Here is a 12,317-nt window from a genome sequence, read left to right as displayed (position 1 = left end):
ACATTGCCATGCACAAGGGCTCAGGTTTGAGTCCCAAGCCACCACATGGGAGCAACTGCAGGGCACACACTTCTTTAGTGGTGGAGCTGTGCTCCGGTGTCTTTCCTTCTCTCTCTCTCTGTTACTCTCTTATCTTGAGGATAGAAAAAAATGGCCACTGGGGACAGTAGAATCATACAGACATTGATCCCCAGTGATTGCTTTGGTGGCCAAAAAAAGGGGGGAGCAAGTAGTGGTGCACCTAGCTGAGCACACAAATTACAATACATAAAAATTTGAGTTCAAGCCCCCTGATTCCATGTGTAGGGAAAAAGCTTCACAAGCAATGAAATAGTGCTGCAGGTATCTCTCTGTCCCCTTCTTTGTCTCTTCCATCTTTCTCAATTCCTCTCTGTCTCTATGCAGAAAAAGACCTATAGTTTTATTTTATTTTATTTTTTTAAATATTTATTCATTATTATTTATTCCCATTTGTTGCTTGTTGTTTTGTTGTTGTAGTTATTATTGTTGTTGTCATCGTTGTTGGATAGGACAGAGAGAAATGGAGACAGGAGGGGAAAACAGAGAGGGGGAGAGAAAGATAGACACCTGCAGACCTGCTTCACTGCTTGTGAAGCGACTCCCCTGCAGGTGGGGAGCCGGGGGCTTGAACCGCGATCCTTAGGCTGGTTCTTGTGCTTTGCGCCACATGCGCTTAACCTGCTGTGCTACCGCCCGACTCCCAAGACCTATAGTTTTAATCAGACTCCCTAGAAAAGTTAGTCTATACCTTTTCCTAGTAGTGCCAATAGGGAGATAACATAATGGTTATGCAAAATCTTATATGCCTGAGGCTCTGATATACCAAGTTCAGTTGCCAGCATCAGGATAACCCAGAGCTGAGCAATGCTCTAGTAAAAATACATATATACATACATAAAATGATTTACTTATTCATTAATGAGAATGGGGGGAAGGGGAAGAAAGAACCGCAGTATCACTCCAGCACATGAGATTCTGGGAATCAAACCTGGGGCCTCATGCTTAAGAGTCCAGCACCTTATCTACTGTGTCACCTCCCAGGCCTCAGGTGTTTAATTTTCCAGAGTTACCCTTTAATTCTGAACAAAATCATAGTCACAAAGATCTTTATTTTATGTAGAATAACAATACTAGCAAGATACCAGTACTGCCAAAGGTTTTTCCAGGGAGCTGTTTCGAATACTAAGAAAGTTAGCAAATGAGTGAAATCAAGCAAGTTTCTACCTCTGAGGTTTTGTTATTCCAAATCTAAAATCTAAGTGGTTAGGTTGCTCTCAAGACTGAGTACCTTGTGAGCCTCATTATAAATGTCACGTATGGGCCAGGTGGTGGCACCCCAGGGCGAATACACAAGGACCCAGGTTTGGGCCCCTGGTCCCCACCTGCAGGGGTAAATCTTTGCAATCGGTAAAGCAGTGCTGCAGGTGTCTCTCTTTCTCTCTCTCTCTCTCTAGCTCCCCCTACTTTCTCAATTTCTGGTTGCCTCTATCCAGTAAAGATAATTTTTAAAAAACTTTAATGACATGTATTTTAGGGCCGGGAATGGCAGGTAGTGTTCATGCCATTCTGGGCATGATGCCTTAACTCAGTCAGATGGGGGCACTATGGACAGTACCATTGGGGCTCCATGGTGGTGAAGCTGTGCTGTTATCATTTCTCTCCTCTCATTCTTGCCCTTTTTTTTTTCCCTCCTTCTTCACAAGAGCACTGCTCAGCTTTGTCTTATGCTGGTGCTGAATGAATGTGGGACTTTTGGTGCCTCAGGCATGAAAGTACTCTTGCATAACAACAATGCTAACTCATCAATCCCAGTTTCTCTCTCACTTTATGTTGAATTTAAAAAAAATCAGTTTGAGAAGACTCTCAGTGGTATTGGGCAGGTATGAAGCCTTCTCTCCATTCCCCAGCTGTTGCATAAAAAAGTCATGTGTTACAACCTAGGAGTTGGCACAGTGGATATAGTATTTGATTCTCAGTCACAAGGTCGAGAATTCCATCTCTCAGCGTCTCATGTGCTAAGAGTGATTCTCACTCTCTCTCTCTCTCTCTCTTTCTCTCTCCCTCAATAAATACTTCTTTTTATTGCCTCCAGGGTTATCACTAGGACTCAGTGCCTGCACTATGTATCCACTGCTCCGGGAGGCTATTTTTTTTCCCTTTTGTTGCCCTCGGTGTTTATTATTGTTGTTGTTGTTGTTGTTATTGCTATCGTTGTTGTTGAATAGGACAGAGAGAAATTGAGAGAGGACAGAAAGAGAGGGAGAAAGACACTTGCAGACCTGCTTCACCGCTTGTGAAGTGACGCCCCCTGCAGGTGGGGAGCCGGAGGTTCGAAAAGGGATCCTTACGTGGGTCCTTGTACTTTGAGCCATTGCGGTTAACCCACTGCGCTACCACCCGGACCTTTAATAAATACTTTTTAAAGTCATGTATTATATCCTACTGCATACCCCTAAAAACATAAAGTTACTTAGAGAGGCCTTCCTCTACTGTCACAAAATTTACACACAAGAGACAAATTGGAGCACCTGGTGTGGCTACCCAGGCACCTGATGGGGTCAGCAGAATGAGCCCTTAGCAGGGGGTGGATCAGGACTAAGGAAGAGGTACTAGAATAGCTGCAGATGAAGCAAGGATGATAGAAAGGAAGTGACCAGAGACAACTGGATGCAAACCTAGCCTGGAGGATATGACTAGATGGGTCATGGACACAGAAACAAAGTCACAGGACAGTAGCACAGCACTCAAGGACACAAAGCTCAAGGACCGGTGGAAGGATCCCGGTTAGAGCCCCTGGCTCCCCATGAGGGGAGTCGCTTCACAGGCAGTGAAGCAGGTCTGCAGGTGTCTGTCTTTCTCCCGCCCTCTCTGTCTTCCCCTCCTTTCTCCATCTCTCTCTGTCCTATCCAACAACAATAACTACAGCAATAAAACAACAAGGGCAACAAAAGGAAATAAATAAATATTTTTAAAAAGAAAGAAACAAAGTCACAAGGACAGGGAAAGTCTATGTGTATGGGTGGGAGTGTACGTGAAGCTGTTCACCAGACCGTCTGCGTCGGGGACAGTTTTTTTGTTTTTGTTTTTAAAGGGCTTGGTCTGAGAGCATAGAAAGATCTAGGAGCAATACCAAGGTTTTCTGATATTTGTCCTGGGAAGTGCTGGTGAAACCATATTTGGAAGCTCAAGGTATTATATTTGATAAGAAGAATAAGAAAAGCAAATGGGGGGAGCATGTAGGGAAGATTAGAAAGTACTAGGAGAAAATGACATCATTTAAACAAATGTAAGAAGCCAGGCAGTGGTACACCTGGTTGAGTACACATGTTGTTATGTGCAGGACCCAGATTCAAGCCCCCTGCAGGGGGAAAGCTTCACGAGTGGTGAAACAATGCTGTAGGTATCTTTCCTTCTCTCTCCATCTCTACCTTCCCCTCCTATATTGTGTATTATATTTCATTTACTTTATAGCAACTTTTTTTTTCTAATTTATTTTCTTCATATGTTGGAGATTATTGCTGTTTTTCTTACAATGCATAGTATCTTGCCTAGAAAAAGAAAAATCACATTTGCAATGTGAAAAGCCAAGCTAGCTGCAGAAGCGGTTAGGAGAAGACTGGAAGTAGAGGACAGCCAGAGGACTGATGCTGTCATTCAGTCTGGACATGAGGACCTGCTCATGTTAGAGAAGGAGAACATGGAGAAGGGAGGTGTGTCCAACTCTGGCGTGTCCAACCTGATGGTGGGGAGATAGGGAAGAAAAGAGGAGAGGGCTCAGCTCTGCTAATTAAGCTTGCAGTGTTTGCTGATGATGCTTGCATTGCACAGTTGGACATGCTCTATTGACAGGTGTCTGAAAGTTATTTCTATTTTGAATTAATAAAAAGACCAGTGAGGGGTTAGGTGGTAGCTCACCCAGTTGAGCGTGCATGTTCCCATGCACAAGGACTCAGGTTCAAGCCTCTGGCCCCCACCTGCATGGGAGAAGCTTCATGAATGATGGAGCAGTGCTGCAGGTGACTCTCCTCTCAATTACTATCTTCCCTTCCCCTTTCAGATTCCCTCTAATTAATTTTATTTAAAACAAAAATACCAGTGAATGGCTTCACATGCTTTTGTGGTTGTTAGTATTTCCTTTTTTTTCAAAGGCAGTATTTAACCTTTAAAATTTTTTATTTTTATTTGCTATGAAAGAGAAAGAACCACCGCATGATTGTGGCACATGTGATGAGGGAGTTTGAATTCAGAACCTCATGCTCACAGGTTAGAACCTCTGCCCATCATCCTTATCTTTTATAGCATTTTATAATGAAAGACTAACTTTAGAAAAAAAAAAAACTCAAATTTATGAGGCAACGATAGTAGAAAATATGTCCAGTTGCTATATTACTTTTTTAAAAAATTCTTTATTGGGGGATTAATGTTTTACATTCGACAGTAAATACAATAGTTTGTCCATGCATAACATTTCCCAGTTTTCCACATAACAATACAACCCCCACTAGGTCCTCTGCCATCATGTTCCAGGGCCTGAATCCTCCTTCCACCCACCCCTTATCCACCCCAGAGTCTTTTACTTTGGTGCAATACACCAACTCCAGTTCAGGTTCTACTTGTGTTTTCTCTTTTGATCTTGTTTTTCAACTTCTGCCTGAGAGTGAGATGATATCATATTCATCCTTCTGTTTCCGACTCATTTAACTTAACATGATTTCTTCAAGCTCCATCAAAGATGGGGTGAATAAGGGTAATTCACCATTTTTAATAGCTGAGTAGTATTCCATTGTATATATAGACCACAACTTGCTCAGCCACTCATCTGTTGTTGGACACCTGGGTTGCTTCCAGGTTTTTGGCTATTACAAATTGTGCTGCTATGAACATAGGTATAGGGTGGAGGGTAGATAGTATAATGGTTATGCAAAGAGATTCTCATGCCTGAGGCTCTGAGTCCCAGGTTCAATCCCCCATACCACCTTAAGCCAGAGCTGAACAGTGCTCTGGTTAAAACAAACAAAAAACAAAAACAAACAACAAAAAAATATGTATACACAGATCTGTTTGGTTGCGTTTGGTTCCTTAGGATATATCCCCAGGAGAGGAATTGCAGGGTCATAGGGTAGGTCCATTTCTAACCTTCTGAGAGTTCTCCAGACTGCTCTCCACAGAGGTTGGACCAATTTACATTCCCACCAGCAGTGCAGGAGGGTTCCTTTGACCCTACAACCTCTCCAGCACTATATTACCTTTTTTTAATTTTTTTCCCTTTTGTTGCCCTTGTTGTTTTGTTGTTGTAGTTATTATTAGTGTTGTTGTTGATGTCATTGTTGTTGGATAAGACAGAGATAGAGAGAGGAGGGGAAGACAAGGAGGGGGAGAGAAAGACAGACACCTGCAGACCCGCTTCACCACCTGTGAAGCTACTCCCCTGCAGGTGGGGAGCCGGGGCTTGAACCGGGATCCCCATGCCGGTCCTTGCGCTTTGCGCCACGTGCGTTTAACTTAACCGCTGCACCACCACCCAACCCCCTATATTACCTTTTTTAATAATTTTTTTTATTATTTAGGTTACATAGAAAAAGAGAAATCGAGAGGGAAGGGGGAGATGGAGAGGGAGGAGGAAGAGAGAGAACTTTAGTGCTGATGCACTGCTTGTGAAGATTCCCCCCACAGGTAAGATCTGGGGGGCTTGAACCCAGGTCCTTGTGTACTGTGATGTGTCTACTCAACCAGGTGCGCCACCACTTGGCCCTAGGCCTTTCTATTACTTGAAATGTGGATTTTTTAATTTAAATTTTATTAGTGCTTAATACTAGTTTACAAAATTATAAGGGGTATATAATTTCACACTGTTCCCACCACCAGTGTTCTGTAGCCCCGTTCCCTCCACTGGAATCTACAGCAGCTCTCCCAAGGTTGCAGATACGGCTTGACTATTAAGTCTACAACTATCTATCTATATTTATATATATTTGCCCATTGTTCCCATGGTCCCATCTTCTCTTCCTTCCCAAGTCACACCTACATCTGTCACTGCTTCCAAATGTCCTTCCTTTTTTTCCTCCTCTGTCCAGGTTCTGATGGAATTGGAGGGGTCATTGCACCCCTATCATCTCTCCCCTCCTGGGAGTATGGACCAAAATTCTTTTTGGGGTGCAGAGGGTAGGGGGATTCTGGCTTCTGTAATTGCTTCTCTGCTGGACATGGGTGTTGTTGAACCCCTGGCCTGTTCTTGAAATGTCAAACTGACATTTTCTTGTTATTTTAATGATTTATTTTTTAATATTTTCTATCCTTATTTATTGGATAGAGACAGCCAGATATCGAAGTGGGAATAGAGAAAGAGAAACATCTGCAGCACTGCTTCACCACTCACAAAGCTTTCCCCCTGCAAGTGGGGGCCAGGGGCTTGAACCCAAGTCCTTGCGCATTGTAACGTGCGCTCAACCAGGGGCGCCACCACCCCTCAAATTGATGTTTTCTTTTGGCATCTCTAGGGTTTCACTTCTCAAGGTTGATTTTTTTGTTTTTGTTTTTTGATAGAAAGAAACCACACCACCAAAGATTCCCTCAATGCAGTGAAGGACAAACTCAAATGTAGGCCGCACACATGGCACAGTAGAGTACTAAGTAAGCCATTTTGCTGGCCCAAAGTTGACATTCATTCATTTATTTACTTACTTACTTTTTTTTTTTCCTTTTTACCACAACACTGCTTAGCTCTGGTTTATAGTGGTTCTGGGGGTTTAACCTAAGACCTTCTATGCCGGGCTGGGCTAGCTTTGCAGGTGGGAGACAGAGACGACCAGGGACTCATGGCTGAGCTGAGAAGCAGTGCAATGCAATGCAATGCTGGCTTGATTCATCTGCATTTATACTCTCCAGGAAGGAAGTGGTAGGGTGTAAAAACAGGGTGTGACGTAGAGAGGGTGGAGCAAAAAGAGAGTGCAAACTAGTGGTGGAAAACAGGGTGTGATTAGGAGAGGGGTCAAAGTGGAAAAAGAGCACGAACCAGTGGGGATTAAGCCAGTGCGGGTACAAAACAATGATTATGTAACTAGACCACAGCGTTAAGCAATGCAAGCAAATCTAATGTGATGATCAAAACAGAAGGTCTTAGAAGCAGAATTAGAAGCAGACCAACACTTCTATGCTTCTGGCCATGAGTCTTTTTGCATAACCACTATGCTGTCTTCTCAGACCACCAAATGAAGTTTCAGCTATAAATTCCAAACCTTCTTATCCTTTCTTTCTTTCTTCATCTCCTTCTTTCTTTCTTTCTTTCTTTCTTTCTTTCTTTCTTTCTTTCTTTCTTTCTTTCTTCCTCTCTTTCTTTTGTCCACAGTGCTGCTTCACTCTGAATTTTTTGGCGGTGCTATGGATTGAACCTGGGCCTCAGATATAAAACTCTGTTGTGTGAACTGCTGTGCTATCTCCTCTCCCCTTAATCTACCCAAAACATTTTTAGAGACAGAGTGACAGAGAAAGAGAAGACAGAGACCACAGCACTGAAGATTCAGTACAGTGGGGGCTGGGCTCAAACCTGAGTCTGGCACATGACAAAGCAGCACACTGTGCAAGGCCCAAACTTTTTCAGTTCTTCAGTGAGACTGTGAGGTATTGCTGACAAATTAGTGGAAACAGATTACAAAGAGCTCTTGAAGTTTAAACATGGAACATACAGGCTTTGAACTTGACCTCCAGAGCACTGACAAACCAGTATAAGGTCTGCAGGTGGCACATCAGAATGGAATTTAGTCAGGCAGTAGTGCAGCAGGTTAAGCGCACATGGTACGAAGCACAAAGGACCGGCATAAGGATCCCGGTTTGAACCCCTGGCTCCCCACAGTGAGGAGTCACTTCACAGGTGGTGAAGCAGGTCTGCAGGCATCTATCTTTCTCTCCCTCTCTCTGTCTTCCCCATCTCTCTCCATTTCGCTCCTATCTAACAATGAGGACATCAATAATAACTACAACAACAACAACAAAAAAAAAAAAGGGCAACGAAAGGGAAAATAAATAAATAGATAGATATATAAGAAGGATTTTACCTTTAGATCATTCTGGCTGGGATGACCTGAAGAGGTACTTTGACACAGGAAATCAGCTAGGAGGCTGCTTAAAAGAACATGGCAGGAAATCATGGGTTATGACAGAAAAGAAGGGAGAGCTAGGCAGATTTTTTTAAAGTGGATCACCAGAACTTTGTGACTAAAAGTGGAACCAGGGGGAAAATGGAAAATGAGCAGGACTCCAAAGGAGTGAGAATAAATAGTACATTCCTTTTTTTTTTTTTTTAATTTATTTATTATTATTATTTTTTTAATTTAAGAAAGGATTAATTAACAAAACCATAGGGTAGGAGGGGTACAACTCCACACAATTCCCACCGCCCAATCTCCATATCCCACCCCCTCCCCCGATAGCTTTCCCATTCTCTATCCCTCTGGGAGCATGGACCCAGTGTCATTGAGGGTTGCAGAAGGTAGAAGGTCTGGCTTCTGTAATTGCTTCCTCGCTGAACATGGGCGTTGACTGGTCGGTCCATACTCCCAGTCTGCCTCTCTCTTTCCCTAGTAGGATGGGTCTCTGGGGAAGCTGAGCTCCAGGACACATTGGTGGTGTCTTCAATCCAGGGAAGTCTGGCCGGCATCCTGATGACACCTGGAACCTGGTGACTGAAAAGAGAGTTAACATACAAAGCCAAACAAATTGTTGAGCAATCATGGACCCAAAGCTTGGAAAAGTGGAGAGGAAGTATTAGGGAGGTACTCACTGCAAACTCTAGTATACTTCTGCTTTCTTACTTTGGTGCCATACACCAAACTCAGTCATTTTCTGCTTTGCGTTTCTATTTCTTTTTCTTTTTTTTTTTTACATGCATAACGTTCCCCAGATTCCCATTTAGCAATACAACCCCCACTATTTCATTCATCATTTTTCATGGACCTGTATTCTCCCCACCCACCCACCCACCCCAGAGTCTTTTACTTTGGTGTAATACTCCAATTCCATTTCAGGTTCGACTTGTGTTTTCTTTTCTAATCTTGTTTTTCAACTTCGGCCTGAGAGTGAGATCATCCCATATTCATCCTTCTGTTTCTGACTTATTTCACTCAACATGATTTTTTCAAGGTCCATCCAAGATCGGCTGAAAACGGTGAAGTCACCATTTTTTACAGCTGAGTAGTATTCCATTGTGTATATAGACCACAACTTGCTCAGCCACTCATCTGTTGTTGGACACCTGGGTTGCTTCCAGGTTTTGGCTATTACAAATTGTGCTGCCAAGAACATATGTGTACACAGATCTTTTTGGATGGATGTGTTGGGTTCCTTAGGATATATCCCCAGGAGGGGAATTGCAGGGTCATAGGGTAGGTCCATTTCTAGCCTTCTGAGAGTTCTCCAGACTGTTCTCCACAGAGGTTGGACCAATTGACATTCCCACCAGCAGTGCAGGAGGGTTCCTTTGACCCCACATCCTCTCCAGCATTTGCTGCTGTTACCTTTTCTGATGTGTGACATTCTCACAGGAGTGAAGTGATATCTCATTGTTGTCTTGATTTGCATTTCTCTGACAATCAGAGACTTGGAGCATTTTTTCATGTGTTTCTCGGCCTTTTGGATCTCTTCTGTGGTGAATATTCTGTCCAAGTCCTCCCCCCATTTTTGGATGGGGTTATTTGTTGTCTTGTTGTTGAGTCTGGTAAGCTCTTTATATATGTTGGTTATTAAACTCTTATCTGATGTATGGCATGTAAAGATCTTCTCCCATTCTGTGAGGGGTCTCTTGATTTGGGTAGTGGTTTCTTTTGCTGTGAAGAAGCTTTTTAATTTGATGTAGTCCCATAGGTTTATACTTGCCTTAGTCTTCCTTGTAATTGGATTCGTTTCATTGAAAATGTCTTTAAAATTTATGCGGAAAAAAGTTCTTCCAATATTTTCCTCTAAGTATCTGATAGTTTCTGGTCTAACATCCAAGTCCTTGATCCACTTGGAATTTACTTTTGTATTTGGTGAAATACAGTGATTCAGCTTCATTCTTCTGCATGTTTCAACCCATTGTTTCCAACACCATTTGTTGAAGAGACTCTGCTTTCCCCATGTAATAGTCTGGGCCCCTTTGTCAAAGATTAGATGTCCATAGGTGTGGGGCCTCATTTCTGGGCTCTCAATTCTATTCCACTGGTCAGTGTGTCTGTTCATGTTCCAGTACCAAGCAGTTTTGATGACAATGGCCCTATAATATAGTTTGAGATCTGGCAGTGTGATGCCTCCAGTTCTGTTCTTTTTTCTCAAGATTGTTTTGGCAATTCTAGGTCTTTTCTGGTTCCAGATAAACATTTGTAGCATTTGTTCTATTCTCCTAAAAAATGTGCTTGGGATGTTGATGGGGATAGCATTAAATTTGTAGATGGCTCTCGGTAATATATTCATTTTGATGATGTTAATTCTTCCAACCCATGAGCATGGAATATCTTTCCACTTCTTTGTGTCTTTTACAATTTCTTTGAGTAGTGACTCATAATTTTTAGTATACAAGTCTTTCACTTCTTTGGTTAGGTTTATTCCTAGATATTTTATTGTTTTTGGATTTCAATTTCTTCTAACTTAGTGTTTGCATAGAGGAATGCCACTGACTTTTGAATGTTAATTTTATAGCCTGACACATTACTGTATTGCCTGATGATTTCCAAAAGCTTCTTGCTAGATTCCTTAGGTTTTTCCATGTATACTATCATGTCATCTGCAAATAAGGAGAGTTTGATTTCTTCTCTTCCAATCTGTATTCCTTTAATTCCTTGCTCCTGCCTGATTGCTATGGCAAGAACTTCCAACACTATGTTGAATAGTAATGGTGATAGTGGGCAGCCCTGTCTAGTACCTGATTTGAGGGGAAATGCTTCCAGTTTTTCACCATTGAGTATGATGTTGGCTGTAGGTTTGCTATATATAGACTCCACTATCTTCAGGAATTTTCCATCTATTCCTATTTTTTGTAGTGTTTTGATCATAAAGGGATGTTGTATTTTGTCAAAGGCTTTCTCTGCATCTATTGATATGACCATGTGGTTTTTGGTCTTGCTTTTGTTGATGTGGTGGATCACATTGATTGATTTACGTATATTAAACTAACCTTGCATGCCTGGGATAAACCCCACTTGGTCATGATGAACAATCTTTTTGATATACTGCTGTATCCGGTTGGCTAGAATTTTGTTCAATATTTTTGCATCTATGTTCATCAGAGATATTGGTCTGTAGTTTTCTTTTTTGGTTGTGTCCCTGTCTGCTTTTGGTATCAGGGTGATGTTGGCTTCATAGAAGCTGGCAGGGAGTATTCCAGTGTCTTCAATCTTCTGGAAGACTTTTAAAAGTAGAGGTATTAGTTCTTCTTTGAAAGTTTTGTAGAATTCATTTGTAAAACCATCTGGTCCAGGACTTTTATTTTTGGGAAGATTTTTGATAACTGTTTCAATTTCATTAGCTGTGATGGGCCTGTTCATGTTATCCACTTCCTCTTTACTTAGTTTTGGAAGTTGGTAGGTATCTAGGAAATCATTCATTTCTTCCAGGTTCTCTAACTTGGTGGCATATAGTTGTTCATAGAAGCCTCGCATGATATGTTGAATTTCTGCAATGTCTGTTGTGATATCTCCTCTTTCATTTACTATCCGATTTATTTGGGTCTTCTCCCTTTTTTGTTTTGTGAGTCTGGCTAAAGGTTTGTCGATTTTGTTTACTCTTTCGAAGAACCAACATTTACTTTCATTGATCTTTTGTATGGTTTTCCTATTCTCAATGTTATTTATTTCTGCCCTAACTTTAGTAATTTCTGTCCTTCTGGTTGCTTTAGGGTTCCTTTGTTGTTCTTCTTCTAGGTCTTTAAGATGTGCAATCAGGCTGTTTATTTGTGCCTTTTCTTGTTTCCTAATGTGTGCTTGTATAGTTATGAACTTCCCTCTTAGGACTGCTTTAGCTGTGTCCCAAATATTTTGATAGCTTGTGTCTTCATTTTCATTGAACTCTCGAAACATTTTGATTTCTTCTTTGATTTCCTCTTTGACCCAGAAGTTGTTAAGAAGTGTACTGTTGAGCTTCCACATTTTGGCACTGTTACTAATCTTTTGTTGATTGTTAAGTGTTAGTTTAATTCCACTGTGGTCTGAGAAGATGCTTGGGATGATTTCAGTGCTCTTGAATAGGCTGATGCTGTCTTTGTGGCCTAACATATGGTCTATCCTTGAGAATGATGCATGTGGATTTGAGTAAAATGTGTATTCCAGTTTCTT

At 41.7% G+C, this 12,317-nt stretch overlaps 1 protein-coding gene across 4 annotated transcripts in view; it reads left to right on the top strand.

The window, feature by feature from the left end:
• RGS20 (regulator of G protein signaling 20) overlaps window positions 1-12,317 on the top strand; it is a 92,805-nt gene that overhangs the window by 74,407 nt on the left and 6,081 nt on the right. The window lies entirely within an intron of this gene.

This window comes from Erinaceus europaeus, chromosome 1, assembly GCF_950295315.1.
Source record: "Erinaceus europaeus chromosome 1, mEriEur2.1, whole genome shotgun sequence".
Classification (NCBI taxonomy): domain Eukaryota; kingdom Metazoa; phylum Chordata; class Mammalia; order Eulipotyphla; family Erinaceidae; genus Erinaceus; species Erinaceus europaeus.
This window is presented reverse-complemented; position numbering and strand designations above follow the sequence as displayed.